Genomic DNA, 18,563 nt, shown 5'->3' on the forward strand with positions numbered 1-18,563 from the left:
AGAGGAATCTCATACTGCAAGACAAATTATCCATGTCACGCTGTCTCGATGCAATGTAGCGTGAGCAGACCTGATGGTAGCGAACAAACCTGCTCTCAACCTCCCCTACATGGTTTGTTCATTGCCAAGACAAGGGCAGAAATGGCGCTGGCCATGAAATAGAAAGACAAAATAGGGTGAGATGGCAATTCGTTCTGATCCAGGTACTTCGTCAAAAATCCTGGAAGTTGAGTCAAGATTGAAGAAAATATTGGGACACTTACATAGCAACCAGGTCAAAGTAGCCTGAAGTTACATTACATTTACATTTATGGCATTTAGCAGACGCCCTTTATCCAAAGCGACTTACAACAAATACATTTGTCTAAGTATGTGAATCATCCATCCATCAGTCATCATAAGAAAAAGTAATCTATGCTCAGACCAGGGGCTATTGGCAGTCACAATGCTAGAAGAAGGAAGAATGTTCTGTGATGGAGAAGTCTTGGAGAGGGCAGGCTTTCCCCGGGAGGAAGCGCAGCTCAGTCTTGTTAATGTTGAGCTTGAGGTGGTGAGCTGACATCCAAGCGGAAATGTCTGCAAGACACGCAAAGACACGTATTGCCACCTGTGAGTCAGAATCAGGGAAAGAGAAAAAGATTTGAGTGTCATCTGCATAGCAGTGGTGGGAGAAACCATGTGAGGAAATTACTGAGCCAAGAGATTTGGTATAGAGGGATAACAGTAAGGGCCCTAGGACAGAGCCCTGGGGGACCCCAGTGGTGAGGGCACATGGAGAGGACAGCGATCCTCTCCTGTTGGTGAGAGGTAGAGAGAAAGAGCTGCTAATATCATCAACCTTCTTTTCAAAGTAGGTGACAAAGTCATCCGCAGACAGGGAGGAGGGAGGAGGGAGGAGGGAGAGAAGGTGGGTTGAGGAGTGAGGAACATGTGGAGAACAGTTTCCTTGGGTCAAAGGCAGAGGATTGAATTTTGGAATGGTAGTAAGAAGCTTTAGCAGCTGATGCAAATGAGGTGTAGTTGAGGAAGAGAGAGAGATCTTAGGTCTTAGGTCATCAGGGAGGCCAGTTTTACTCCATTTCCTCTCAGCTGCCCGGAGCCCTATTCTAAAAGCTTGCAGGGTTTCAGACAGCCAAGGAGTGCGTGGAGAGGATCGTGCTGGCCTTGAGCTCAGTGGACAGAGAGAGTTGAAGGATGAGGAAAGAGTGGACAGGAGGGTGGAGGAGGCTGCATCAGTGGATAGAAGGGAGAACGATTCAACAGAGGGTAGGGAGGATAAGACAGAGGCGATTCCTCCCACGACAGTGAGGTTGCGAGGGGAGGTGTAGCGTCAATGTGTCTTCCTGAGGGATGAAATAACAGGAATGGGGAGAAAGCACATGGTGAGGGGTATGTCGATGGCACAACCCTGCAGCTTTCCCCAAAGTGAGGGCCGTGGTCTTATGGATTCCCATTTGTTAGGTATATCATCTCTCCCTATATAAAGACATTTCAGCTGTAATCATAGTGTTCTCATGAAAAAAAAAAAATATATATAATTTTTGCTAAATAGAGTTAAACTTGAACAACAATACAGTATACAATGTGACCAATGTGACTGATCCAACCAATTCGAAAGATGAGGATTGAAAATATGCCTAAAAGTTTCACATCTGTAACTTCAGTTCAGAATGTAATGTGAGAAATACTCATCGTACCTCTCATAATGTAGTGTTTGAATTTATAACAATTAACTTCTATACAATGAGCGTCATGTGTCATGCTTGAGGGACTATTACTAACTATTACTAACTATTACTAACTATTACTACTACCTCGTCTCCCACACATTTTCTTTTTTAGAGGATTACACATGTTGAATTGCAATTGAAAGGAGCCTCAAATTGGGTCGTCATTCTCTTAGTTGTGACAGATTTAAAGGAGCATACTGTAAGATGTAACTTTTTTAGGGCATTTCTGCTTTATTGGGATAGAGACAATAGAGAGATTGACAGGAAGGATGGGAGAGAGAGAGGAGGGATGACATGCAAATATGTCAAGGGTCGGAATTGAACCAGGAACCTTGCGGCTGCGTGCTTAGTGTGTTACGCCACCAAGCACCCTAAGAGTTAACTTTTAAAAAGCTCTAACTGCTCGTGACATACAGTGCCCTCCGTGAGTATTAGAAAGATGAAGCATCTTGTCTTCTTTTAGCTATACTCCAACATAAACAAATCTCTACCTGGCTGGCTTATAAAAGCTAGCTAGCCAATTCCGTTTTTGAGGAGTGTAGCAGCATAAGGAGGACAAAAACAGCCATTAATGATCCATTATTGTCAGAATCCTTCCATTGGTCTAGCAACGTTTTCAATATTGAAAAATATGTTTTAAAAAAGCTACAATATCCTGAAGTGTGTTTATGGTGTATGTATACATTTTGCAAGTGAAATTGTGGTCAGCCTTGCTGACATCATAGGTAGCGGAACAGCTGGAACGCTTTTCTGCCAATCAGAATGCTTGATTTGATCAGCCCGTTGTATAATATACTGTACAACTACATATGTCAGAGCATGGCTGACAATGACCTGCTTGAGTCAGCACACAGAACATAGAACAAATAGAACATAGAACAAATAGAACATAGAATAAATCAATATGCAATTTACCACCACAACACTCCACTACAAGTAAATGAAACAACATGCTAATGCTATTAATGCTAGAGGGCAATTACAGTGTTATTACACTGGTATCGTCAGAACAAAAAGTCACAGAGTGTTAATACAAGGGAAGTTGTTTGAAATGTTGACTCATTCCCAACTCACTGGTCTTCAGAATAGAATTCTTCTCCAGTGCGGTATAACAAGGATATTGATATTAATCCAAACGTGATTTTATTGCAAGAATGTTGGTTATTTTCCTATAACCACACACCTCATTGTTCATTATCCCTTACATAACGGATACTGTACAAATAGGTGAGTTACACAGTAACTGCTGCATCCAAATAGGACCATCACGTTCTACTGACAGTTGGGAATTCTTATGTTGTCTCACCTACAGATTGCACGATACATTTAAAATACAGCGTGCTGTTCACACATTAGCAGAATGGGAATAGCATGTTAGCATCAAGCCTATTAGCGATGCATGGACAAAGACAAAAAGGGGAGGTGGATTAAGTCCTGTATGACCTTACAGTCATGACATGCCAGAACGATTGTGCTCTGCGCCGTATTGCTGATAACACGAGTCGACTGAACAGCTGAGAATGAGGGCTTGGAATAGACTGTTCAACCGTTGAGACTAAGTAAGGAAGTTTCAAGAGAATTACTAGTAGAGTAGAGCACAAGCTATTAAAAGTGCAATGATTTCACTACCCAAAACTGATTCGTAGCAATGGCACGGCAATTTCAAAGGTTAGCGGGAGACATGGTGCGTGAATAAAAAGCTTGAAAGGGGCATTCTGTGATTAGTGACTATTAAATGCCTCATTAGTTTAGTTTAGATAAAACTAATTGCCAGTACCTGCTACATGTGCATGCGCGTGCATGCACGTGTGCGAGAGAAGCCTAATGATAGGTCTGGAGTAAAATATGCAGTGTCGTTTCAGATAAGTCGCATGGCAGAATCATTGGTGCAAAAATTCATAATCAGAATTTGGGCGGACGGTCTGGTTGAGTCTGCTCCCAGGAAAATGTTGTCTTCTGTTTTTTATTGATGCAATTCTACATCAATAAAAAAACTTTAAACATCCAGCAAGTGTTGAACTTTTTCAAATGTGCCTCATTGAGCAAGCACATTCACTGTTGCACATGAAATTAGTCTAAAGTTGTTAATGTTGTTTTGGATTAAATGACTTTCCCATGGTAGCCTATCTTTAGATTATTTTACACAGGAACCTACCCATAAATGCTCAAGTGAAGGCTGCAAAGGATCTTCCATACAAGGAAGTATAATACAATAATAATAAACCAATAGAAACAAGGATTTTCCCCAGTTATTACCACTATGATCAGTGTGTGTGGTGCGCCAACTGCAATTCGTTGCACTGATGCAATAGGCTACCTGACTTTTCAGACAACAGCCTCGGTATAGGGAGATTGCATGTACAGTATTACAGTGGGGAGTGAGAGGGTCTACTGTACATTTATCATCTTTGGTTTTCAGGACAGGAACCTTGCTATTTAATTGGTGTTTTTTATTGAATTAACTACAGGACTGGGATTTTACCGGGACTGCTTACCGAACCGTATTGGCCTACTTTCACCCTTGGTTTTACTCCATTGTTTGTAAACAATGCAATTGTAAACACTATGTAGCTTAAAACATGGTTAAAACTATAATTTATATTTCATGGATGGTCTATACTATTGAGAGTGGTTACATTTCTCCAGCCCCATCCCTCAGCTTTTTACCAAAAAAGTGGTGGAGAGACCCCTTTGTTGTTGTTTGAATTGCAGATTGCACTTTTAAAGTGATAGTTAAATTCACCCAAATTACAAAATGACATATTTGGTTCTTTACCCTGAAAGGAGACTATGGAGGACAGACTTCAATCAACACTTTGGTTCTATTAATTTCGCCACTGTCATTAACCTCTAACTGATAGCATTTTCTTTTCTTTCTTTTTTTTTTTACCAAAAACAAAAGTAAATCAATATTCCCCATCTGAGCATTTTTTTCAAAGTAGCTTTAAACGAGTCATACAGCTCCCATATCCTTTTTTCAAGGTGACTTTGCATTGATTTGTGCAATAACATATAAAATGCTACTCTGGGGAGATTGATTTTTATTGGTCTTTGGTCAAGAATGCGATCTGTTACTGGTAAGTCACAGTAGCTAGATAAACAGAAACAAAGTGTGGATTGAAGTCTGTCCTGGACCACTTTCAGGGTAAGGAACCAAACATGTCATATAGTAATTTGGTGCTATCCCTTTAACAGCGTCATTGAGAAGCAGGGCGTGGGAAGTTCAGCCCTGAGTTAATCAGGGAACCTCATGGCTGCAGTGATAAAGCAAGGTGTTAAGTTGTTACAGTCAAAGGGTCCCCTGAAGTATTGGCACCTGCACTGGTCTTACATGAGTACGGACACTCTATATATCACCACCTTGTAGATAGCTTCACACTTTCCTTCAAGCACAAACTACACTGACAGCTATGACACGTATAAATCCATGACCTGACAGCCCCTTGGCTCAGCACGTTGTAAATTTTCTTTCTTACGATTAAGACAGTGATTTAGCCTCCCTCAGACCTATAGAGATTTACAGTACCAGTCAAAAGTTTGGACACACCTTCTCATTCAATGTTTTTAAAAAATATTTTCTACATTGTAGATTAATATTGAAGACATCAAAACTATGAAGGAGCACATATGGAATTATGTAGTAAACAACAAACCAGAATATGTTTTATATTTTAGATTCTTCAAAGTAGCCACCTTTTGCTTTGATGACAGCTTTGCACACTCTTGGCAAGTTTGTGTCCAAACTTTTGACTGGTACTGGTATGTCTAAAGAATATATGAGCTATGATTAGTCTTTTAATCACAATATGAAACAAATATGAAACAACGAAAAAAAAAGTAATTACCATGCATCAAACCAGCTATCAAACATCTGTATAACGGAATGTCTCTGATACAGTTGGGAAAATGTATGTTGCATCGATACAGAGAAAATCATGTTTGCCACTCCAATAGCATTTTAATGTGTAACACATGAGCATTACCATCAGATCACGCCGTTGCACAGGGTTATTTTTGTCCCCAAGGGTAAAGGAGACGGAAACATCATCAAAATAGGATATAAGGTTATGCTTACAATGGCTATTACTCTTGGTCACAATGGATCGGAGAGTGACCTTTCCTTGGTGAACAAAGGAGGACAGCTGCAGTTGTCTACATGATAAGGTCTAAGCCATGCAATGAACCTCATTTATCCAGTATACAGTCATGGCCTTGATCAATGTCAATGCACAAATACTACATTGTTTTAAAAATATTACATTTTATTGGGAAATATTGAATAAAATAGTCTAATAACTATGAACAAAATAATATCACATGAATCAATACTTAAAATAAATGACCATCCATAAATTATGCTTTCAACATTTGGACCCACTGTAATTCCAGATTTACCTAACACTATACAAAGATATATAATTCACAATATCTTCATTGTTAAAAAAAAAAGAAGAAAAAGATTATAGAGGTTGTTAAAGAAGGGCTACAACAGATCTGTATAGATCTGTTAGCAATTGGTAACATACTGTAAAGCCACCTTGTGAAGAGAAAGTCCAAATAAAGAGTTAAACCAACAGGGATTAACTTCCAATTTAGCCCACCCTTTTCTCCCACTCCTCTGTCCTCGTTGATAGCCCACTGCAACAACAAGCCTCATAGGTCTAAGAGGTCCACACCTCTATTAAAATGATTAGACTAATTTATTTCATGGCTTATCTCCATATAGGGCTCCATATCAGGCTTTATAACGAGAGATGCAGGCCTGAAAAAAACAAAACATCGGACAACTTGAAGGTAAGCACATACTGGAAGGGAAAAGGGACATTATGGGACCTAGCATTTGTGATTGACATAACATAACATCACAATGCAAAACATAACTGTTCAGTTGATTGATGTTGGTCTTTGTGTTTGTCTATTTCATTCTCAGAAGAGACCCTTTTCACCAAACCCATCTACGGGGTGATTCAGGTAGGAATCATAATCTAATTATTTAACATAGGATCCCATCTATGCTGTCAAACGTGCCGGTTTGTCAGGGAGCTTTTAATTTGTTTAATTAAATGTTTTATCAGCCTACCAAAAAAGCCAATCATGTTTAACTTCTTTGTTAGATTTGGTACATATTTCAATGTACCATTAGTCTGCTATCAGTGGAGGCTAGTGGAGGTAGAAATCATGTTCTATTCTCTGGGTATCCCATGGTTCTATTCATGAGAATACTGTAAAAATTAGTTGGGAAAATCCAGTCGACTGTTATTGGCCAATATTGCCACATGAGCAATTGTCATCGTTACTATACCAAGTAATTATGCAATGTTGTCTCAGAGTTACATCATACCTTTTGGTTGAAATGGCAACAGCCAACAGTAATTCAATGTACCACCCTAATACATAGTCTATTATATTCTGCCTAAACCATAATACTACATAAAACTAATAATACATACAAATGTTTTTACCATGTACTGTAATTACTGAGTAAACTCTGTAATTTTCAATTAAACCTGGCAAAGTGTATGTCTACACTCAAAGAAAAGTTATAGTTTGTACCAAAAAAGGTTTTTTTGTCCCTGTAGGAGAACCCTTGAAGAACTATTTAGAGTTCCATGAAGGACACTTTCCGGTTCCATGTTGAACCCTTTTCGGTTCCTTTTTGAACACTTTCCACAGAGGGTTCTAAAAAGAACCAAAAAGGGCCGACATGGAACCCAAAAGGGCCTACATGGAACCCAAAAGGGCCTACAGTATGTATGGAATGCAAAAGGGTTCTACTGTACATGGATCCCAAAAGGGTTGAACAAAAGAAGAAACCTTTTTTCAAAGTGTACTTATCAAAGTCCTTATTTTTCACTTCACAGATTTCAGGATGGGGGATGCGTTAATGGCAGAGTTTGGTGGAGCAGCTCCTTTTCTGCGTAAGTCAGACAGGGAACGTCTGGAGGCTCAGACTCGTCCCTTTGACATAAGAAGGGAGTGCTTTGTACCTGACCCTGAGGTTGAGTACGTCAAAGGCACAGTCAGCAGCAGAGATGGGGACAAAGCCACTGTTGACACTGAATTTGGGAAGGTAAATATTTTGGAAAGCAATTTTGAAAATACATAACATGCAGCAATACAAATGTCTGCTAATAAAAGGCCAATGGCACACAATATGTGTACTAGGTAGTGAATTTAGCTTTTCTTTTTTTATTGCCATCGACTTTATTGTTTACAAATTACATAAATGTGACTCAGACTTAATTACAGAGCTAATGATATAGATTTATGGAATGTTTGAATCACATTTCAATTTCTGAACTTAGCATTCAGCCCTGTGAGAGAATATATCCTCTTGTTTCAATTAAACAAAACATTCACTGTGGCAATTTAATCAACTCTTCTTTCAGACTGTTACTGTGAAGGAAGTTGATGTTCACCCCCAGAACCCGCCTAAGTTTGATAAAATTGAGGACATGGCGATGTTCACCTTCCTGCACGAGCCCGCTGTGCTGTTTAACCTCAAAGAGCGTTATGCAGCCTGGATGATCTACGTGAGTAATGATCAATCTACTGTATATGCTGTATCTCCATTAATCTACAGTTATACAAATGAACAAAAATGAATATGTCTCTCTTCTATTGCAGACTTACTCAGGGCTGTTCTGTGTCACTGTCAACCCCTACAAGTGGCTGCCAGTGTACGATCAATCTGTTGTCAATGCCTACAGGGGCAAGAAGAGGAGTGAAGCTCCTCCTCACATCTTCTCCATCTCTGACAATGCCTATCAGTACATGTTGTCAGGTAAAATTGTAATCAATGCTTTATTATTATGTTTATAGAATATGACAGCAAATGAGCAGTGATGGATTATTGCTTTTTGTGTCAACAGACAGGGAAAATCAGTCTGTCCTGATCACGTAAGTAAACCAAGAGGTTCACTCAATGCTTAATTTTTAAATGGTGATTTGGCATAAACATTTGGCTTTTTTTTTTCAAGTGGAGAATCCGGTGCTGGAAAGACTGTGAACACCAAGAGAGTCATCCAGTACTTTGCCAGCATTGCAGCTGTGGCTGGAAAGAAGAGTGCAGCAGAAGAGAAAAAGGTAGAACACAGATGTTTATTGCAAGTATCCAAAATCAGGTCTGGAATTGGAATTTTTGTTGGAAGGGGGAAATATTTGGTGAACTTTGAAGAAAATAGTGTCATGCAATATCTGCTTTGCGCTTGTGTTCATATTATTGAATATATGCTGAGAGCATATGGACCATAGTTTAAATTCAAGCCACAATTTGAGGTTAATCCACATCATCCATTTGAATCACCATACTGTAGTATTGGTATTGATTCCTGATGTTTTGTTGTGTGCTGTATTACTGGTATTCATTCCTGAAGTGTGTATGTTGGCTTCTAGGGAACGCTGGAGGATCAAATCATCCAGGCCAACCCTGCCCTGGAGGCTTTTGGCAATGCCAAGACCATCAGAAACGACAACTCCTCCAGATTTGTACGGTTTTAATATGTTTGAGGACACATTCATATTTTGGATCTTATCATAATGTAAAATACAGTACATTATACATGTGAGCATAATGTCAATGCTAATTTCAAATGTGGCAATAATTCACAGGGTAAATTTATCAGAATTCATTTTGGAGTAAGTGGGAAGCTTTCATCTGCTGACATTGAGACATGTAAGTAAATATTCAATTGATTCAGAATTTAACATCTTGGACTGGAAATGTAACACTACATGTATTTTCCCATGCTAACCAGATCTTCTGGAGAAGTCTCGTGTCACTTTTCAGCTGAAGGCTGAGAGAGACTACCACATCTTCTATCAAATCCTGTCTCAAAAGAAACCAGAACTGCTAGGTGAGTTTTGAAAAGTACTGTATCCACAATACAGACAAAACAAAACACAAAAGGACCATGAATTAAACTGTCCCGTTCAATTATCTTCAGAGATGCTGCTCATCACCAACAACCCCTATGACTATGCCTTCATCTCCCAAGGAGAGACAACCGTAGCATCCATTTGTGATGCAGACGAGCTAATGGCTACTGATGTGAGTGAGATATTTTCACTGCTAACAGGATAATCCTCCACTGATCAAACTGTTTCTTAAATAAAAAAATTGCCTTTCATTTTGTATCAGGAAGCCTATGACGTGCTGGGCTTCACTCAAGAGGAGAAGAACGGCATTTACAAGCTAACTGGTGCCGTCATGCACTACGGCAACATGAAGTTCAAGACCAAGCAGAGGGAGGAGCAGGCAGAGGCTGATGGGACTGAAGGTTCACCATTACAATCATACTATTATACGAACACTTCTAATTCTAAAAGACAATGTAAAATAGTTTTCTTACCCATACTCTTTCTTATATCTTTCTCCCAACAACTTAAATACTAATTTCCAGAAGCGGACAAAGTCGCATATCTGATGGGCCTGAACTCTGCAGATCTGATCAAAGGTCTGTGCCATCCAAGGGTCAAAGTAGGAAATGAGTGGGTCACCAAAGGTCAGAATGTCCAGCAGGTAAGTCTAAGATTGTAGTTTCGCATTTGCTAAATATTTTTGTATCAAAACAATCTTTAGATGACACTCCATGGTAGTGCTTTGATGCTTTTGTGTAAAGCCAAATGTTTATAGTCATATTCAGTACATTTCTCTAGGTCTACTATTCTGTTGTTGCACTGGCAAAGTCAATGTATGAAACGTAATCTAGATCTTTCATTCCATATTCCATTGCCTCTGTGTAGTCTGTTATGCAGTGTCCCCACGGCAGTAAATGCCGATGCATTTGTAAGCTTTGTATGGTGATGCACCAATTTAGGTCATTTATTATATCCATTTCTCCAGGTCTATTACTCTGTTGGTGCATTGGCAAAGTCAGTGTACGAGAAGATGTTCCTGTGGATGGTTATTCGAATCAACCTTACTCTGGACACCAAAAATGCTCGCCAGCACTACATTGGTGTGCTGGACATTGCTGGATTTGAGATCTTTGATGTAAGTATTTTATCTAAAATAATTTGGGATGTACTTTTTTTTTAAATTTTTGTAAATTTATTTTTAAATTTTTTACAAATGTGTATCTAAATTAAACAACATACTAAGTTTGACATCTAATTTATCGTATGAGGAAAATAACTATGAATTTATCTTTCAGTTCAACACCTTTGAGCAGCTGTGCATCAACTTCACTAATGAGAAGCTGCAGCAGTTCTTCAACCACCACATGTTTGTGCTGGAGCAGGAAGAGTACAAGAAAGAGGGCATTGTGTGGGAGTTCATTGACTTTGGTATGGACTTGGCGGCCTGCATTGAGCTCATTGAAAAGGTTAGTCTGTTCAGTCTTGCAACTGTTTACTGTGGTTATGTCCTATTATTTCTTGCTATTTAAATAAAACTAAATAACATTACATTTAAAAAAATTGTAATCTATGTAATTCTACTTCCCTAATTTTGTTCATCCCTCTGAATAGCCCATGGGTATCATGTCCATCCTCGAAGAGGAGTGCATGTTCCCAAAGGCCAGTGATGCTACATTCAAAGCTAAGCTGTATGACAACCACCTGGGCAAAAATCCCAACTTCCTGAAGCCCAGGGTGATAAAAGGTAGACCAGAGGCCCATTTCTCCCTGGTCCACTACGCTGGCACTGTTGATTACAACATTGGTAACTGGCTGGTGAAGAACAAGGATCCGCTGAATGAGACTGTGGTTGGACTCTTCCAGAAGTCAAACCTTAAGTTCCTGGCCAACCTCTTTGTTGGCTATGCTAGTGCAGATTGTAAGCCTATCAGAAATGCACACAAATACTGTCTGTTTTCCGCAAACACTTCACAAATTAAAATATCAATTGACATAATATTAATTATACATCAAAATAATCATTTCACCTTATAGCCCAGGAGGAAAAAGGAGCCAAGAAAAAAAAGGGCTCTTCCTTCCAGACAGTGTCTGCACTGCACAGGGTAATGTTTGAGATAAACAATATTATTAATAAACATGTCAGCAGAGCCATACCCTGGTATTTCAGTATACTTTAGTATGAGTATGTATTTTATAAACCTTTTAGTAATCTTTTAATGCAATATGCAAACTACATTATGCAATTTTCCACTTACAGGAGAACTTGAATAAACTCATGACAAACTTGAGGTCTACTCACCCCCACTTTGTGCGTTGCATCATCCCCAATGAGACCAAGACTCCTGGGGCCATGGAGAATCCTCTGGTCATGCACCAGCTGCGCTGTAACGGTGTGCTAGAAGGCATCAGGATCTGCAGAAAGGGCTTCCCCAACAGAATCCTCTATGGTGACTTCAAACAAAGGTAAATAAAAATAGTGCATCTCTTCTCTAAAATTACCCCAATGTCTATAAACAAGTGTTCCACAGGCAATGTCTCTCATTTTACTCTTTATTCCAGATACCGCATCCTCAATCCCAATGCTATCCCTGAGGGACAGTTCATCGACAACAAGAAGGCAGCAGAAAAACTGTTAGGTTCTCTGGACATTGACCACACTCAGTATAGATTAGGACACACTAAGGTAAATTCTATAAAGATATTCAAATATAGGCAAATAAGCACTGTTATCTCAGGATAAGGAATCTATTCTAGAATTTGTCTATCTTTACCAGGTGTTCTTTAAGGCTGGTCTCCTGGGTCTCCTTGAGGAGATGAGAGATGACCGTCTTGCTCTCATCATCACTGGATTCCAGGCTCGATCACGTGGTCTAATTGCCAGAATGGAGTTCCAGAAACTTCTTGAGCGCAGGTTGGTATTACGATAATTAGGAAAATGTAGACTATTAGAGGTAAAGTAAGGTTGAACTCTAGCTAATAATGTTATCATTCACAGGGATGCCTTACTTGTGATCCAGTGGAACGTGCGTGCCTTCATGGGTGTCAAGAATTGGCCCTGGATGAAGATGTACTTCAAGATCAAACCTCTGCTGAAGTCAGCAGAGAATGAGAAGGAGATGGCCAACATGAAGGAGGAATTCCTGAAACTTAAAGAGGCTTACGCTAAATCTGAAGCTCGCAGGAAGGAGCTGGAAGAGAAAATGGTCTCCCTTCTCCAAGAGAAGAATGACCTGCAGCTCCAAGTCCAAACTGTAAGCTACAGTAACTGCAACATTTTAAATAATTGCTAGAAGTTTATTCATGGCTAATGAATACCAAGATAGTAGTCATTGAACCCTGAAAACATAAACAAACCAAAAAGGGACAAAAAACTGACTTATGAACATAGTCTTTGCCCCTCCCTCCCTCCCTCCCTCCCAATATACACCAATGATTAACCTTCAGAATATTGGCTGCCCAATAGTAAAGCTGCCGTGGTAATATGAAAACATTTGCTTTCAAGAATATTACATTTATAGTCTGAAAATGACCCAAAGATGTTCAGAAGTTCAGATGTTCATCAGCACATTTAACTGGGTTCAAGACAGAACAAAAGATCATCTGTATAAAGTACACCGGCCCTAAACAAAGGGGAAGACTTAAGAGCTATGGAGAGGGGTTCTATCGCTAACGCAAAAAGTAGAGGCGAGATTGGGCACCCCTGATGGGTGCCTCTGGTGAGAGGGAAGTAGTGAGAGTGCTGAGAATTTGTGTTAACACTTGCAGTTGGGGCAGAGTAGAGAAGACGGATCCAGGAAGTGAAATTTGACCCAAAACCAAATTTTCTTAAAGTGACAAATAAATAATTCCACTCCACCCGATCAAAGGCCTCCTCTGTATCTAGGGACACAATCATTTCAGGAGCCTGTGAGGCCAAAGGGGAAATAATAATGTTCAGTAGTTGGCATACATTCGAAGACAATTGACGCCACCTGATAAAAACCTGTTTGATCCTCAGATACTATCTTAGATAGACACTGGTCCAGATGGCATACCAATACCTTGGCAAGAAGTTTAACATCTGCGTTCAACAGGGAGATGGGCCTGTAACTGCCACATTCTGTTAGATAGAATAGGCGTGATGAACATGTGGAAAGATAGCCTAGACCTACAGGTCAGGCAAAATATACCAAAAAAATTGTTTGCAAGGACGAAAAAAAGTAAAAGCAGCGCTAAAAATATATTAAACAGGAATTACAAACCAGCTGTACTGGTCCATAGATCAGGTAATCCATAACATTGTTCTCATAAAGTCAAGAAAACTGATTATCCATCAATACGCTGTTTGTAGGACGATTCTGCTTGCTCCGGGCTATCAACGTGGTAATCCACGCTGTGGAAGTTGAGGGTAAGACAGCCCAAACCGACATCCCTTTTTGTAAAGGCAGGACTTCATGTTGTTAAAAGCGGCCAGAATTACTCCCCTGTTGAGCTCCGTTGGTCGCCATGTTGGGTTCTTCTTCTTGCGGGGAATCTGCAGATTGTTGCGTTTGATTTCTCCTCATAGACTTGTTGCTCATACACTGTACTTAAAGCAACAAACTCCCCCCAATCAAGACTTAATTGACCATAAACTCAGTGTAACAATGAGTAATCGCAATAGTTGTTACACTGTACAAACAATAGTAATCACTCTGTAATACAAGCACTGTAATGTAAAGTGTGACTGCATTTGGAATAGCTACAGCTTAGCATTAGCATACTAGAAAGACATTTAGAAGTTATGTATACTCCAAAATGTATGTGTATGTTACCTCACATGAACATATAATAAATGAACATATCTGATATTTCATCCATATAGTTAAGAAAACTGAACAAATACAATTTGTGCCAAATAGTGTAAAAACAATAGCAACTAAGCTACATTTTTGATATCTTTAAAATATAATTTACTGACACCCTGACAGGAACAAGATAATCTAGGTGATGCTGAAGAAAGATGTGAGGGACTGATCAAGAGTAAGATCCAGCTTGAGGCCAAATCCAAAGAGCTGACAGAGAGACTGGAGGATGAAGAGGAGATGAATGCAGAACTTACTGCTAAGAAGAGGAAGTTGGAGGATGAGTGCTCAGAACTCAAGAAAGACATTGATGATCTGGAGCTTACCCTGGCCAAAGTGGAGAAGGAGAAGCATGCCACTGAGAACAAGGTAAACGGTTCTCTGCTTTAATGTGTTGTTGTAATTCACAATACTGCATTTGACTAACAGTGTCCTGCCTGCTCTGATTATGCAGGTTAAAAACCTGACTGAGGAGATGGCAGCTCTGGACGAAATCATTGCCAAGCTAACCAAGGAGAAGAAAGCTCTGCAGGAGGCACACCAGCAAACACTGGATGACCTGCAAAGTGAGGAAGACAAAGTCAATACACTCACTAAGGCTAAAGCCAAACTAGAACAACAGGTTGATGATGTGAGTATCCAAAATACTGATTTCAAACACAATCCTAAAGTCAGACAGACACTGTGTAACCTTTTTGCGAATTGGATGTAAATATTATTGTTCAACATTAACTTTTTCAGCTTGAAGGGTCTTTGGAGCAAGAGAAGAAGGTGAGGATGGACCTTGAGAGAGCCAAGAGGAAGCTGGAGGGAGACTTGAAGTTAACCCAGGAGAGCCTAATGGATCTGGAAAATGACAAGCAGCAGCTGGAGGAGAGAATGAAGAAGTAAGACAAAATCTAAAGTGTTTGGAACTACAACACAACAAAAACACTTTCTAAAAACATGTTAAATTCAACAGGAAGGACTTTGAGATGAGCCAACTGAACAGCAAGATTGAGGATGAACAGGCCTTGTCGTCTCAGCTCCAAAAGAAACTGAAAGAGCTGCAGGTAATTTCAGCATAATTGCAATGCCTCTATGGGGTATATTTAGACACCGAACATTAAGCTAACATTTTCTCTTCCTAGGCTCGTATTGAAGAGCTTGAGGAGGAGCTGGAGGCTGAGAGAGCTGCCCGTGCCAAAGTGGAGAAACAGAGGGCAGACTTGTCCAGAGAGCTGGAAGAGATCAGTGAGAGGCTGGAGGAGGCTGGTGGAGCCACTGCTTCCCAGATTGAGATGAACAAGAAGAGGGAGGCAGAATTCCAGAAGGTGCGCAGAGACCTTGAAGAGGCGACTCTGCAGCATGAGGCTACAGCTGCCACTCTAAGGAAGAAGAATGCAGATAGTGTAGCTGACCTGGGAGAGCAGATTGACAACCTTCAGAGAGTAAAGCAGAAGCTGGAGAAGGAGAAGAGTGAACTCAGGCTGGAGCTGGACGATGTGGTCTCCAATATGGAGCAGATTGTTAAGTCCAAGGTAAGTAGAAATTGATTGATTGATTGACTGTCTGATTGATTGACTGTGTCCGAATTCTTATACTGCCTACTGATTACTAAAAGTATATACTGCATACTAACCATACAACATACTACAAGATATCTTCAAAACATAGAACCGTGCAAACAACAAGAACAATGAATTTGGAGTGAAGTACCCCTTTAAGATGTTATCAATTAGCAAATTTCTATATTTTCAGACCAACTTGGAGAAAATGTGCCGCACACTTGAAGATCAGATGATGGAATACAGGACAAAAGCTGAGGAAGGACAGCGTTCCCTCAATGATTTTGCCATACAGAAAGCAAAACTTCAAACTGAAAATGGTATGACATTGTGAACATTCATAGTCATTATAAACATTCATATGAACAGCAATTTACAATCAGAGGGTATTTGAATGTGTTTGCATAACAACAGGGGAATTTGCCAGACAGCTGGAAGAGAAGGACTCTCTGGTCTCTCAACTGTCCAGAGCCAAACAGTCCAGCACTCAGCAGATTGAGGACCTCAAGAGACAACTGGAGGAGGAAATCAAGGTATTTCTACTAAGAACATTGTCTCCATTATACTGTCATATTTATCTTACAGCATAATTATGGACTTTACATTTAATCATAGGTATAAGGCTCACCAGCCATTTAATTTCCTTTCCAGGCAAAGAATGCACTTGCCCATGCAGTGCAGTCTGCTCGCCATGACTCAGATCTGCTGAGGGAGCAGTATGAGGAGGAGCAGGAGGCCAAGGCAGAGCTGCAGCGCAGCATGTCCAAGGCTAACTCTGAGGTGGCTCAGTGGAGAACCAAGTATGAAACTGATGCCATCCAGAGGACTGAGGAGCTTGAGGAGGCCAAGTAAGAATATGTTTTGTTTTCAGAGATTCATTATTGACTGAATTGATACACACCTTTGATCCAACAGTAGGTTCATCACAAATACTGTTAGCAATAATGTCATGTTGAATGATACATGCATCTATCTTGGTGCATACTAGTATTCTATATAATACAGAAAAAGTGTATTATTACATTCTGTGCTCTGAAATGTGTTTTTGATCTTTGTCAACCAGGAAAAAGTTGGCTCAGCGTCTGCAGGATGCAGAAGAAGCTGTGGAAGCTGTTAATGCTAAATGTTCCTCTCTGGAGAAAACTAAACACAGGCTCCAGAATGAGATTGAAGATCTCATGGTGGATGTGGAGAGATCCAATGCTGCTGCTGCTGCACTGGACAAGAAGCAAAGGAACTTTGACAAGGTAATGAAACAAGGATAGTGAAACATAAGGAATAGAGAGCCTTTTGTTGTCTTTACTACAATGTATAACATACATCAGTGTGCTCAATGTAATTCTGATACCTGAATATTTTTTTCTAGATACTGGCAGAGTGGAAGCAGAAGTATGAGGAAACCCAGTCTGAGCTGGAGAGCTCCCAGAAGGAGGCCAGATCTCTCAGCACTGAGCTCTTCAAACTCAAGAACTCTTATGAGGAGTCTCTGGATCATCTGGAGACCATGAAGAGGGAGAACAAGAATCTCCAAGGTAGTAGGAACATTATATCAATGACCTCTATCATTAGATAATCATTTAGATGAGTGTGTTACAGGTATGAGTTATTACATGCCGATACTTATTACAACATGTAATTCTGATGAACAATATCAAATGTTTGAACAGAGGAAATTTCTGACTTGACTGAGCAACTTGGTGAGGGAGGAAAGAGCATCCATGAGCTTGAGAAGATCCGTAAACAGCTGGAGCAGGAGAAGGCTGAGATACAGTCAGCTCTGGAGGAGGCAGAGGTAACACTGGGAAATATTTACCGTCAGGGGTAAAGCATTTACTGTTTGGAACAGTATTTAAAGGTTTCACATATTATGGGGGGTCTGTGTTCCTACAGGGTACCCTGGAGCATGAGGAGGGCAAGATCATGAGAGCTCAGCTGGAATTCAACCAGGTTAAAGCTGATATTGAGCGCAAACTGGTGGAGAAGGATGAGGAGATGGAGATGAATAAGAGGAACCAGCAGAGAGTGGTAGATTCCTTGCAAACCTCCCTGGAGTCAGAGACTCGCAGCAGGAATGAGGCTCTCAGACTGAAGAAGAAGATGGAGGGAGATCTCAATGAGATGGAGATCCAGCTAAGCCAGGCCAACAGGCAAGCATCAGAGGCCCAGAAGCAGCTCAAGGGTCTTCATTCACATCTGAAGGTAACATTTCCTGAACATTGTGAGAGACTACATCATATCCACTCTCCTGTAAAATGTCCAGCACAATGTAAAACATAAGAGATATTGTATAATTTATCCAGTATTATTCGATGTATGAAATGATTGTTAAATACTTTCTCTCAACAGGATTCTCAACTGCAGCTGGATGATGCTCTTCGTGGCAATGATGATCTGAAGGAGAACATTGCCATGGTGGAGAGACGTAACAATCTGATGCAGGCTGAACTAGATGAGCTGAGGTCCCTGGTGGAGCAGACTGAGAGAGGTCGCAAACTGGCTGAACAGGAGCTGCTGGATGTCAGTGAGAGAGTTCAGCTACTGCACTCTCAGGTAACACACTGACAGACAAACTCATTTTGTGCTCTTCTCAAATGTATGCTACT

The 18,563-nt window shown here is 40.2% G+C and overlaps 1 pseudogene across 1 annotated transcript in view; it reads left to right on the plus strand.

Moving 5' to 3' along the window:
• Positions 1 to 18,563, plus strand: part of LOC310805626 (myosin-7-like) — a 34,362-nt pseudogene that overhangs the window by 14,263 nt on the left and 1,536 nt on the right. The window contains exons 2-32 of the transcript XR_014555078.1: positions 7,592 to 7,800; positions 8,120 to 8,263; positions 8,358 to 8,514; positions 8,603 to 8,630; positions 8,711 to 8,816; positions 9,126 to 9,218; positions 9,342 to 9,405; positions 9,488 to 9,586; positions 9,677 to 9,780; positions 9,871 to 10,009; positions 10,133 to 10,251; positions 10,576 to 10,725; positions 10,886 to 11,056; positions 11,202 to 11,692; positions 11,848 to 12,053; positions 12,150 to 12,273; positions 12,365 to 12,501; positions 12,586 to 12,841; positions 14,540 to 14,782; positions 14,868 to 15,044; positions 15,155 to 15,300; positions 15,375 to 15,465; positions 15,544 to 15,933; positions 16,154 to 16,280; positions 16,375 to 16,493; positions 16,612 to 16,808; positions 17,024 to 17,207; positions 17,327 to 17,492; positions 17,628 to 17,752; positions 17,851 to 18,159; positions 18,307 to 18,510. The product of XR_014555078.1 is annotated as a myosin-7-like (transcript). The remainder of the gene's footprint in view (positions 1 to 7,591; positions 7,801 to 8,119; positions 8,264 to 8,357; positions 8,515 to 8,602; positions 8,631 to 8,710; positions 8,817 to 9,125; positions 9,219 to 9,341; positions 9,406 to 9,487; positions 9,587 to 9,676; positions 9,781 to 9,870; positions 10,010 to 10,132; positions 10,252 to 10,575; positions 10,726 to 10,885; positions 11,057 to 11,201; positions 11,693 to 11,847; positions 12,054 to 12,149; positions 12,274 to 12,364; positions 12,502 to 12,585; positions 12,842 to 14,539; positions 14,783 to 14,867; positions 15,045 to 15,154; positions 15,301 to 15,374; positions 15,466 to 15,543; positions 15,934 to 16,153; positions 16,281 to 16,374; positions 16,494 to 16,611; positions 16,809 to 17,023; positions 17,208 to 17,326; positions 17,493 to 17,627; positions 17,753 to 17,850; positions 18,160 to 18,306; positions 18,511 to 18,563) is intronic.

Source organism: Argentina silus (genome assembly GCF_951799395.1).
Source record: "Argentina silus genome assembly, chromosome: 1".
Lineage (NCBI taxonomy): Eukaryota > Metazoa > Chordata > Actinopteri > Argentiniformes > Argentinidae > Argentina > Argentina silus.